This window comes from Silene latifolia, chromosome 5 (assembly GCF_048544455.1).
Source record: "Silene latifolia isolate original U9 population chromosome 5, ASM4854445v1, whole genome shotgun sequence".
Lineage (NCBI taxonomy): Eukaryota > Viridiplantae > Streptophyta > Magnoliopsida > Caryophyllales > Caryophyllaceae > Silene > Silene latifolia.
In genome coordinates, this window is record NC_133530.1 from 30,080,350 (window position 1) to 30,093,488 (window position 13,139).

Here is a 13,139-nt window from a genome sequence, read left to right on the forward strand (position 1 = left end):
AATAGTTTGTCTTCACGTTTCTCTAGTATTGTTAACGACCTCACGAGTCTAGGTAGAAACTTCAAATCCGAGGATTTAGTCCGTAAAATCCTTCGTAGCCTATCTGAAAAATGGCAACCGAAGGTTACGGCTATTGAGGAAGCCAAAGACCTTTCTTTGCTATCCCTTGATGAACTTATGGGCTCACTCATGGCTCATGAGTTAACTCTCATGAAGCATTCTGGTGAAAGCTCTAAAGGGAAAGGACTCGCTCTTAATGCTCTCTCAAGTAATGAGGAGGATGAAGATAACGAGTTTGCAATGTTCACCAAAAACATTGTTGGCATGATTAATGGTCGAAACTTACAAAGGTTCAATAACTATACTAGCAAACGATGCTTTCCCAAGAGGAAGTCTAGTTCCACTGTTGGTTGCTTCAAATATGGTGACAAAGGTCACCAAATCAAAGAATGCCCAAAGTGAAACGACATCAAATCTAAAGAAAAGCGCGAGTTTGCTAAGAAAGAGTTCAAAAGCAAAGTAATGACAACCATTTTGATAATGTCTGATTCCGAGGAGGACGACGTCCTTGAGGAAGAATTGAACGCCAAAATGTGCATCTCCTCTCAAACAAGCAATGATGTTCCACAGTCAACAAAGAAAGAAAGTGTTAAATGTCTTATGGCTCACTCTGTGGACTCAGATTCAGATTCAGACAATGAGGTAAATAAACTCAAGAAAAAGGTTCGATCTTTCTCTAAAGACAAAGTCTGTCTCCTTCTAGACCAATTCATTGACAAGTGTCGTGTCTAAAACAATAAATTAGATGCTATGCAAACTGAAATTGAAGACATAGACGAAGAAAATGTTGGTTTGAAAGAATGTCTAAATGAGATTGATAAACCTAGTTCATCATTGAGTCTTGAAACGGAGATTAAAAAGCTCAGAAAACAGAATTTGTTTCTTGCTAAAAAGATTGATGAAATACATGCAACAGATCACTGCACTGTTGCATTTGTGTCTAACAAAAGAGATGAGTCCCTCGTCAAAACTATGTCCTCACTGACCAAAGAACGTGGCCAACTTTTGATTGATCTATCAACATGTGAAAATGAAAAAGGTGATCTTGTCAAAATTGCTGAAATGTTGAACGACAAGTCAAGTCATGTTAAAAGCGCTTTATATCGAGTGCAAAAGTCAAACGATGACCTTCTTGTTCAAATTGAAACCATGAAAAAAGCTGAACAAACCCATGCAACAGATGATGCAACTGTTGCCTCAGAATTTAAAAAGAAAATTGAAAGTCTCACAAAACACGTGTCCTCACTAACTAAGGAACGTGATTCTTTGTTAGCTGACCTCACCTTGTGCAAAAGGGATAACAAGCAACTTGAGCAAATTGGTTTACTACTTAGTGATGAAGTAAGACATGCTAAACAAGCTTTAGATAAAGTAGGTCAACTAAATCTCACTCATCTTGCCAAAATTAAAACTTTAACCAAAGAACTCGATGAGGCTAAAATGTTTTACCTGAAATGGGAAGGAAGTCATAATGTCTTAGAATTTCTTTTGAAACAGTCACAAGAATATGAAAACCGTGCAAAAAATGTTGGACTTGGTTTCAAATGTAACAGTAACATGCACTGTTGCACTCGTAACTAGGACCCAAGCAAAACTGAGTTTCGAAGAAGAAAGTATGTTAGCCTTCCTGAATACATTGTGTGCAATTACTGTGGTAAAACTGGTCATGAGTTTAATGGTTGTGAAAAGAGAGTCCTTGACTTAGAAAGAAGCACTAAAGCAGTTGAACAAGTTTGGAGTAAAAAGAAAGAAGTCAAGAAAGTCGTTGTCAAGAAGGAACTCAAGCTTGTTTGGGTTCTTAAACTAAATGTTTGATTTCTTATAGGCATTAGCGAAAGGCAGCAGCAATTGGTACTTAGACAGTAGATGCTCTCGTCACATGACGGGAGATGAAAGCCAATTCCTTTCGCTAGAAGCCTACGATGGTGGCATGGTGACTTTTGGTGATAACAAACGAGGCGAAGTCATTGGTATTGGAAAAGTTGGTAAGTCAAAGTCATTATGTGTCGACAAAGCGTTGCTTGTCAAAGGTTTGAAACATAATATTCTAAGCATTTCACAATTATGTGATCGAGGTAATATCGTTGAATTTCTTGCTAGTGAATGTAGAATAATTGATGGAAAAACTAGAAAACTTATTCTTGAAGGAAAACGTGTCAAGGATGTTTACATGACTAACCTATATTCATTGACAGGTCAAACATTATCATCCATGAGTGTTCTAAAGAACGACCCTTGGCTTTGGCATAAACAACTTGGTCATGTTAATGCTAAAACACATAATACCCTCAAGAGACTTGATCTAGTAGATGAAATTCCTAACATCAAATTTGAGTTTAAATCACTTTGTGACGATTGTGTTAAAGGCAAACAAGTAAAATGCTTCTTTAAATCCAAAAAAGTTGTTAGCACTTCCTTACCTCTTGAACTCATTCATATAGACTTATGTGGACCCATTCATATTGTTAGTAGAGGTGGAAGTCGCTACATTTGTGTCATTGTAGATGATTTTACAAGATTTGTTTGGCTTCTCTTCTTAAGTTCTAAAGATCAAACTTTTGACGAATTCTTAATTTGGGTTAAAAAGGTCCAAAACAAATTTGTTTATAAACTTGTCTCATTAAGATCTGACCATGGAACCGAATTTGAGAATTTGTCATTTGAATCTTATTGCAATGAACATGATATTAGCCACAATTTTTCCGCCACAAGAACCCCTCAACAAAATGGGGTTGTGGAGCGAATGAATCGAACTCTTGAAAACATGGCTAGGACCATGCTCATTAGCTCTAAAGTGCCAAGGAACTTTTGGGCCGAAGCCGTTAACACATCTTGTTATATCTATAATCGTGTCATGATTAGAAAAATCATTGAGAAAACTCCTTATGAATTACTACGAGGAAGAAAACCTAACATATCACACTTAAAATGCTTTGGTAGTAAATGCTTTGTGCACAATAATGGAAAAGACAACCTAGGCAAATTTGATGCTCGTAGTGGTGAAGATGTTTTTGTTGGTTATTCCGATCAAAGTAAAGCTTACAAAGTGTATAACAAGAGAACCATGAAAATGGAGGAAAGCGTTCATGTAATATTTGACGAATCCAATCTCTTTGTTTCAAATACACAGGTTAATGATGAAGAAGATGATGTGGACGACGATGACTTCGAAATTGGAATGATACGTCATGACATGGATCAAGTAGTGGAAGAGGCTGAGCAACATTTGGAACCACTGTTGCTTGAGGAAGTTGGCCAAAATTCAGGGGGAACTAACACTCCCTCATCTCAAGATGGAGCTAGATCATCCAAGGGAAATGTAAACTGTAGTGAACCCCTCACTAACCAAACCGAAACTAATCCACAAACACCCTCACAAGATATCTCCCATGCAACAGTCACAGCCACCGTTGCATCAGAACCAAATGAAACAAACGAGGTCTCTAACACTCTTGTTCCAAAGAAATGAAAACATCAAGGTTCCCACCCTTTATTAAATCTAACCAGGCCAGTGACCTAATCTCTAGAATCAAAACCAGATCATCACTCCAAAACCATTGTGCTTTTGAAGCATTCATATCACAAATTGAACCCATTAATATCACAATGGCATTAACGGACGAATATTGGGTCACGGCTATGAAAGAAGAATTGGAGCAATTTGAGAGGAATAAGGTATGGCATCTGGTCCCTAGACCATCACAACATACTATAGTTGGTACGAGATGGGTCTATCGCATGCAATAAGCTCGATGATGTTGGAGAAATCGTAAAGAATAAAGCTAGACTAGTGGTACAATTGTTTAGTCAACAAGAAGGGATTGATTATGAGGAAACCTTTGCACCAGTAGCTAGGCTTGAAGCCATACGAATCATCATAGCTTTTGCGTCTCACCTCGGCATAAAACTTTTTCAAATGGATGTTAAAACCGCTTTCCTAAATGGCTATCTTGAGGAAGAAGTTTTTGTCGAACAATCTCCGGGCTTCATAAACAATGAGTTCCCTAATCACGTATTTAAACTTGATAAAGCACTTTATGATTTAAAACAGGCTCCCAGAGCTTGGTATGATAGGCTTTCAAAATTTTTGTTGGAAAATGGTTTTCTACGTGGTTCGGTTGATAAAACATTGTTTATCAAGTCACAGTTAGAGGAACTGTTGCTTGTGCAAGTATATGTCGATGACATTATTTTTGGAGCAACTAACAACACTCTTTATAAGTACTTTTCGGATCTTATGACTTCCGAGTTTGAAATGAGCATGATGGGAGAACTTGGATTCTTCCTTGGTCTCCAAATTAAGCAAGATGAAAAAGGAACCATGATCCACTAACAAAAGTACCTAAAGGAAATGATAAGTAAGTTTAGGTTAACTAGCTCGAATCCTATGCCTACACCTATGATTGCCAAGCTTAATATTGACAAAAATGAAAATGGTAAAAGTGTTAGCGAAAAGGTTTATCGAGGTATGATCGGTTCATTGCTTTATTTAACCGCTAGTCGACCCGACATACAATTTAGTGTGTGTGTGTGTGTGTGTATGTGCTCATTTCCAATCAAATCCTAAGGAATCACATTTTAAACCCGTTAAACAGATTTTTAGGCATTTGATGGGAACACAGGGTTTATACCTTTGGTACCCAACTCATTATGACATTGATCTTGTAGGATTTTCGGATGCGGACTATGCCGAAAGCTCATTGGATAGAAAATGCACCTTGGGTATTACCACCTTCTTAGGATCGTGCCTCATTTAATGGGAATCCAATAAACAAAATACCGACGCTCTATCGACGACCGAAAGTGAGTATGTAAGTGCCGCTCTTTGTTGTGCTCAAATTCTTTGGGTACGACAACAATTGCGTGATTACGGTCTTATTTTCAAAACTACTCCCATATTTTGTGATAATACAAGCGCAATTAACATCTCGAAAAATCCAATACAATATTCTAGGACGAAACACATTGATATAAGGCATCACTTTTTACGAGATCAAGTCGAAAAAGGAAATATATGTCTAACCTTTTGTAGAACGAAAAATCAAATTGCGGACATTTTTACAAAACCGTTAGAAAGGAAACAATTCGTAAAACTTCGGTTGAAAATTGGTTTGTTAGGCGACATGTAACAAGAGTTAAAATTATTTTTTCCCACATGATTGACTAGAGAAAACGGATATACATGTTCTCAAGTTTAAAGATTGTCAAAATTTATCATGTGTCAAGTGGACCGAAAAAATTACATTGAAACTCCACATTTTGCAATTGAATTATTGCATTGAGCCTTACAACTACTTTATGTCCCATCAAGCAAATCCCACTTTAGCCGTCCCCTATACCATCATTTCCTACATTTACACTCAACCTCACCTATTAACCACTCCCTCATTAACCCAACCGTCCACTCATAAATCCTTCATGCAATAACCTCACTTTCCCACTTACCCACAAACTTCTATTCAAAATTCAAAACAATTCAACCTCTTTCATCTCCCTAAAACCGTCAACCCCAACACTCTCAAATGGGTCCCAAAAAATCAATCAATAGAGAAGTCTAAAATCTTAAAAACTCCTTCAATCCAAAATACATTGCCCAACAAAAAATAGCCACCAAATCCGCTACAAACATCAAAGACTCCGAGACCCAACCCGACTCCTACCAAGCCTCCAACAGTTAAGCCCAGTGTTACACGAAAGAAATCCATGGCTATAAAGGGAAGAGGCCGTGGTAGAGGAGGCCACGGTGGATTAAAAATGAGTTCCCCAATCTCCTTGATGTTGGACTCAAATGTTGATGTTGATTCCGAAGAAGATGAGCCCACACTTAATCAAATGGCAAGCAAAATCAACAAAGAAAAGGTGATTGTTGAAGATGTTATTGAAGATGTTGTTGGTGTTGAAAAGGAAAAAGAAAATGATGTTGAAATTGAATGTTGAGAAAGAAAAAGATAAAGAAAAAGAAAGTGAAAAGGAAGTAAAAAACGAAAAGGAGACCGAAAATGATGGTAATAAAAATGAGGAAGAAAAAATGAGTGAAAAAGATGAGGAAAAAGAAAAATAAAGTGAGCTTGAAAATGAAAAAGAAACCGTGAGTGAGAAAGATGATGCTGAAAAAGTCGATTCTCCAATTCAAAATCCCGAAAATGAAGTCATGCATGAGGAAGATTTCATCCCCAACAATGAAAATACGGATGAACCCAACAATGAAGACAAGGTAGTTGATGAATTTGACCCTCTCTCCCCCGAAACCCCCAAAAACAAATCCCCAATCAAAATCACCGAACTGTTTGGTGATGATGATGATGACATTATCATTGGGACTCCCACCAAAACAAAAACAAAACCTAAAACCGTTAACAAGAGAAAGAGGGAATCAAAACCAAAGGCGGCCAAAAAGCCGAGGTACCCACGGAAGAAGTATAATACTACGGTTTTCCTAAGTCTGCTACTCGGCCGAATAAGGCTTACTCGGCCGAGTAATGCGTCGCGTGTTTCTGGTCAGGCTACTGTCCAAGAATAATCGGTCGAGTATTCTTAATACTAGACCAAGTATGACATACTAGACCAAGTATTCTTAATACTAGACCGAGTATGGCATACTAGACCGAGTATTCCCAATACTAGACCGAGTATCCGGTCTGACAGGTATTATTTCAGCGGTTTGATTGGGAGATGATTAGGGTTATATTAAAAGGTAAACCAGTTTCTAATTACACTGTTCCAAAACATAATCACTCAATGACGCTCTAATCCTCTCCAAATCTCTCCCTAAAGTGTGTGTGATCATTAGCAAGTATATTCATTCTCTTAATTCTTCGTCGGTAAGTTCTTATTCTCATATTCAATGGGTTATATTTCTAGGGTTTGCTTTGATTTGAATTGGGAGTTTAGGGTTTTGGTCATCGTATGTGTTGTTGATTATCATTGTTGTAGGTGACGATGTGGTAATTGTTATGCATATTGCATGATTGATTAGAGCATATCGTGAAAAGGTAGGGTTTCCCTACTCAGTTTCTGTTGGTTGATTTAAGATGTGTTTTCGTTGTGTTTGTTGTTGTTTGCTGATCATCGGAGTGTTGGTGGTGGTGGTGATGTTGTGATGTTGTGATGTGGTGATGTGGTGATGTGGTGATGTGGTGATGTTGTGATGTGGTGATGTGGTGATGTGGTGATGTGGTGATGTTGTGATGTTGTGATGTTGTGATGTTGTGATGTGGTGATGTTGTGATGATTGTGGTGGAGTCACTTGCGGGAGTGGCTTCACGCCCTAGTTCGCCCTCCGTGGAACCCGTCACGGGAGGAGATGTGCACATTAACGGACAGGGTTATCGCTCGTTGATGAGCGGGATTTAGGTGGGGATTGGCTGCGGTCCCCCACTGGCGGCGAGGATTACCTGTTGCGATGGGTAATCTGGCTGGGCTACACCCTTCGGTGTGTAGTTGGTTACTGTGTGAGTTTGGGAGACCGGAGATGGTGGATGATCAGCTGGTTACTTATCATATTTGTCTTATTTTAATTATGCAGTAACTGACCCCGTGTTGTTATTTTGTAAAACCTGCGGTGATCTATTCGGGGATGGTGAGCAGATTATGACAGGTAATGCAGATGTTTAGCTATGGGACAGTCATGGGGAGTCATCACTTCGAGTCTAGCTTCCGCTGTAATGAGTTTAGCTGTCTTTGATTTCAGTTGTATTGAGGTCCTTACACTTTTATTTTGAGTTGTTTTGTGATAATGTAATCGTTAAACTCTTTATAATTTAATAAAGTTGTTTTGGATTGTTGCTTTTGATATACTAACCTCGGGCAACCGAGATGGTAATAACCTTTCATACTAGGGTAGTCCTTGGTAAGGTACCTTGGTATAAGGGGGTGTTACAAAGTGGTATCAGAGCTGACGATTCCGGCACCTAAAACTAATGAACCCAATGAACTTAGGGAGTCTAAATAAAATGAACCCGGGGAGAGTTGTTTGGAGCTACCGCAAAGATTTGGGAGACGTCCCGAAGTCGCATTAAGGCCCTCACGATCTCAAGCCGGTCACATGGGGGGGGGGGGACTGTTGTATGTTTGAGTCATGTGTGTTTGATACCTATAGTTTGAATCTTGTGCATGGTTGGATGAAATGATGAAAGAAGTGGAATGTGATAGTAGTTGAAAGATGTATCGACGATTTGTTGATGTTAAAACTTTGAGCATGGAATATGTTGGCATGTTAAGTGTTGGAACATGGTAAAATATGAAAGGTGAATTCGTATACGATAGATCTTGAGCATAAAATATGTTAAGCATGTTACCTGTTTAATACGTGGCTTTCAAAAGGGTAGTGGTATATGTGTATATGATCATGATGATGATAGTGTTTGGTTTGTTGGTATAAGCATGTGATTAAGGTCATGCGTCTATATACCTAAATGTCGTGTTTAATTTTCATGTGGGAATGATAAAAGTTAATCTATGTACTGGTTTCTTGAAGTACTGGGTCGTTATTGTTTGTTTTATGCATGTTTAAATTGTTTTGTTAAGAAAATTTGATTGGTATGAAAACCGATTTTGGAAGGGTTGTCTTAAAACTGTCATAAGTCGAGTTGTATAAATGAAATTGCTGTAATTCTAATTGGGGGTGATAGCTTGTCTTCTTAAGATTCTAATGATAGGTCACACGCCCAGAATGACCAAGTAACGAGTGAGATATGACTGTTTTACGAAAACTGGACGGTGCTGAGAACTGTGTCGATACTCGACCGAGTATCTTTCATACTCGACCGAGTATTCCATATTCTGCCGAGTAATCTTTCTGTGATAAGTCTGTTCAGCTTCTAGAGTCGTGAACTCGGCCAAGTAGTCTCATTACTCGACCGAGTATCCTGTACTCGACCGAGTACGTCATGTACTCGACCGAGTACCTCAGTGGGCGGTTATTTTGAGTCGGTAGCTATGTTCTTACATTTGCTTTGAGTCGGTGGCTATGTTCTTACATTTGTTTTGAGTAGGTAGCTATGTTCTTACATTTGTTTTGAGTCGTAGGGTATGGGCACGCATATGTTTTGGGTCTTGAAGCATTCTTTTATATATGTGACGGACTTGATACGTAAGTTACCAAATGCTATGATAGGGAGAATGTCGGCTTATAAGGGATACGTGTTGGATAGGAAGGACATGAGCTATATGTGGTTGTGAGGGATAGTGGAAAAAGAAAAGGGTAGACTAACGAGCTAATTGAGGCAAGGAACATGTTTTGTGAGATATGATGAGTGATATAGTCGTGTGTTGAGTAATATAAAAGTAAGTGTATATGGGCAAGAGTAATGTAAGTGTAAAGAAACGTGAGAACGAAATATTGAGATGAGGGATACAAATAGTGGCATGTTGGGATGTGTAAGGTTTTATGGAGGGAGACGGTTAGGATTGTGTTGGTTAAGGATATATGTGATGAAAGGTCATTATAGAGGGATGGAAACGAATGGTGTATAGTGAGATCGAGTTATGCCGCGATGGGTATGCAGTGGTCGAGTTTGGGAATCTGGAATTGACAAGGATGAGGTTAGCCTAGTGTATAAATCTTTGGGCAATTGACGGATGAGGTGATTTTTTTTTTCTAGAGATACGAAAGGGGGATACGACTAATTGAAGAGTAACCGTTAGTGTGTGGACTTGATGGTGACTAGGGTGAGTGAAAAGCAAGATGAGAGGGGATAAGTGATAAGAAAGAATGAGAAGATATTGATATGAATTAATAGAATTTGAGTCGTGGAGCCACAAGAAGGTAATCAGGTTACTAAAGAGTTAGGTCGGAAAAGGAAGGAGATGAATTATTAATCGGTATTATTGGATGGAAGTAAGTTGGGAGAAGGTTGACCAAAGTTATGGGACATGAAAGTAAGGAATCAGGGAAATGCATGATACCATTATGAGAGGATGTGAATTAATAGTTATATAGGAGTTCAGGACGACACGTTAGCCGTGAGTTTCGAGGTATTAAGGGGGTAAGGAGCTGGCAGAGTGTTTGCACGATATGAGATTTTGGTGTAGAGTTAGGTTACGACGCAGTAAAGGATAGAGTTGGAAATAATGATGAGGTAGATTTTGTTGATGGATTTGATGTTCGTTATTTGGGATGATAACCAAAGAGAGGAAACGGATTGTTATATTAGAGGTGATGATAGGAGAGTAGTCACACGAAGGATGGTGGTGTCGTAGTGTTGTCACTAGTGGTTGAAGATGATGTTACATAGGGAAGTTAGTTGTTCTAAAAGGGGTTGATTTTGTAGAGACTGATTGGTATGTATGGTTGTGAGGGAGTGTAAGATGTATTTATAGGAGGTGTTTGCTAGTAGTTGGGTACTGATGGTAGGGTTACATTTGTCAGAAAGTGGTAGTTAAGCGAATGGGAGAATGTGTTAGGAGGGGCATAGGAGTTAGGCACGGGCGAGAGGTAACCTTATCAAGTGGTAACTTACGTGATCAGGATTGGCTAGTTAGATTTGTTTATGGGTCCATTATATGTGTAAATGTTTGTGTGAGGTTCTGACCTCACGAGTAATGGTATTGTGTGATAGTTATAAGTCGTTATATGTTATTCTGTGTAATATGTTACGTTGTGATTTAGCAAAGCGGTTTTAAGAAAGTCTTCTGGTCAAGGAAGTTGTACTGCGTCAGTGTTATAAGATTGTAAAAGTTACGATGACTATCGATATGGTTGTTGTGCCTTGAGTGGCTTTCTGGGCACGGTTATATAGATTGTTGTTTATTTACTGATGAGACAAACTTTTCAAAAGGGTATACCAGTTATATAGATGGTTGTTTTGTTTACTGCTATTTCATGTCAGTGTCGGTTTGGGTATGTAGATTGTTGTTTTGTTTGTTAGTGTTTCTTACCAGTTCGGTTTGGGAGTAAGGGTAGAGTATGATATGGAGGGAAGTTGCGTATGTTTCCGTTGTTGTCATGGTATGGTGATATTCTGTTAATGGGACACCGTTGTGAGAGGTTGTTGGAGTACTTTTGATCTTGTTTTAGATGAGGTATTGGTGGACATAGTTGTGGCAATATTTTTGTGGAATGTGTGTGTGCTGAGCTGGAAGCGACGAGTGGTTCGTGATCTTTATTGGGATTGTGAGTATAGAGTGTTGGGAATCAGTATTACGTTAAGTTATGGATGAGTTGTACGGCAATAAACAAGAAAACTTGAGGACCTAGCGTGAGTGTGTGTAACAATGGTGGATCGTGAGTTATGATTATGGAGATAAGTGCATGTATAAAGAAGTATATCATTTTGCGGTAATGTTGAAGAGATGGACTGATGGAGTAGTGGTTATGCTGAGGATTTTATGGTATAGGTTAGATGGAGTGCGAAATAATTGGAAGCACGAGAGCTGTTAAGGAGAGAGCCTTGGATATGGGATGGTTGTCGTGTTGAAGTTATAGTTGATGATAGGTGATATAAGATGAGGATAAGGGGAAGAAAACAGCTAAAGATCTAGTATTAGTGGGTTACGAGGACGTAACATTTACCTTAAGAGGAGTAGGATGCGACAAAGAGAGTTTGATGGTTGTACATGTTGCGGTATATTTGGATGTTTAAGCCTTGGTGTAAAATAAAGGATGAGTTTATGCTATGGTCAATACTACTAAAGGACATAGTTGGTGTAGTAGGATGAGGTTTATGAGCGTAAGTAAACTTCGAGGACGAAGTTCATTTTAAGGGTGGTAGAATATAACATTCGGTTTCGTGGTTGATCTTACTTGGTGGATTGTCGTGACATTGGATTTTTTTTCTTGTTAGTGAGATGGAGCTAACAACATTTGTGGATGGTTTTCGGTAGTGTATGGAGTTAGTGTCGAGAGGGTATAATGTAGTTGATACGATATCGTGAGCCATGTTGTGGAGGTAAGCATAGTAGGTGGAGTTAAGGTTAGGAGTTCATGTTTTATAGGTTGGGTTTGAACTTCGAGGACGAAGTTCGTCTTTAAGGAGGGAAGGCTGTAATACTACGGTTTTCCTAAGTCTCCTACTCGGCCGAGTAATGCGTCGCGTGTTTCTGGTCAAGCTACTCTCTAGGAATACACAGTCGAGTATTCTTAATACTAGACCGAGTATTCTTAATACTAGACCGAGTATGGCATACTAGACCGAGTATTCCCAATACTAGACCGAGTATCCGGTCTGACAGGTATTATTTCAGCGGTTTGATTTGGAGATGATTAGGGTTATATTAAAAGGTAAACCAGTTTCTAATTACACTGTTCCAAAACATAATCACTCAACGACGCTCTAATCCTCTCCAAATCTCTCCCTAAAGTGTGTGTGATCATTAGCAAGTATATTCATTCTCTTAATTCTTCGTCGGTAAGTTCTTATTCTCATATTCAATGGGTTATATTTCTAGCGTTTGCTTTGATTTGAATTGGGGGTTTAGGGTTTTGGTCATCGTATGTGTTGTTGACTGTTGATTATCGTTGTTGTAGGTGACGATGTGGTAGTTGCTATGCATATTGCATGATTGATTAGAGCATATCGCGAAAAGGTAGGGTTTCCTTACTCAGTTTCTGTTTGTTGATTTAAGATGTGTTTTCGTTGTGTTTGTTGTTGTTTGCTGATCATCGGAGTGTTGGTGGTGGTGGTGATGTTGTGATGTTGTGATGTGGTGATGTTGTGATGTATGATGTGGTGATGTGGTGATGTATGATGTGGTGATGTGATGTGGTGATGTTTTGATGTGGTGATTTTGTGATGTTGTGATGTTGTGATGTTGTGATGTGGTGATGTTGTGATGATTGTGGTGGAGTCACTTGCGAGAGTGGCTTCACGCCCTAGTTCGCCCTCCGTGGAACCCGTCACGGGAGAGGATGTGCACATTAAGGGACAGGGTTATCGCTCGTTGATGAGTGGGATTTAGGTGGGGATTGGCTGCGGTCGCCCACTGGCGGCGAGGATTACCTGTTGCGATGGGTAATCTGGCAGGGCTACACCTTTCGGTGTGTAGTCGGTTACTGTGTGAGTTTGGGAGACCGAGGATGGTGGATGATCAGCTGGTTACTTATCATATTTGTCTTATTTTAATTATGCGGTAACTGGCCC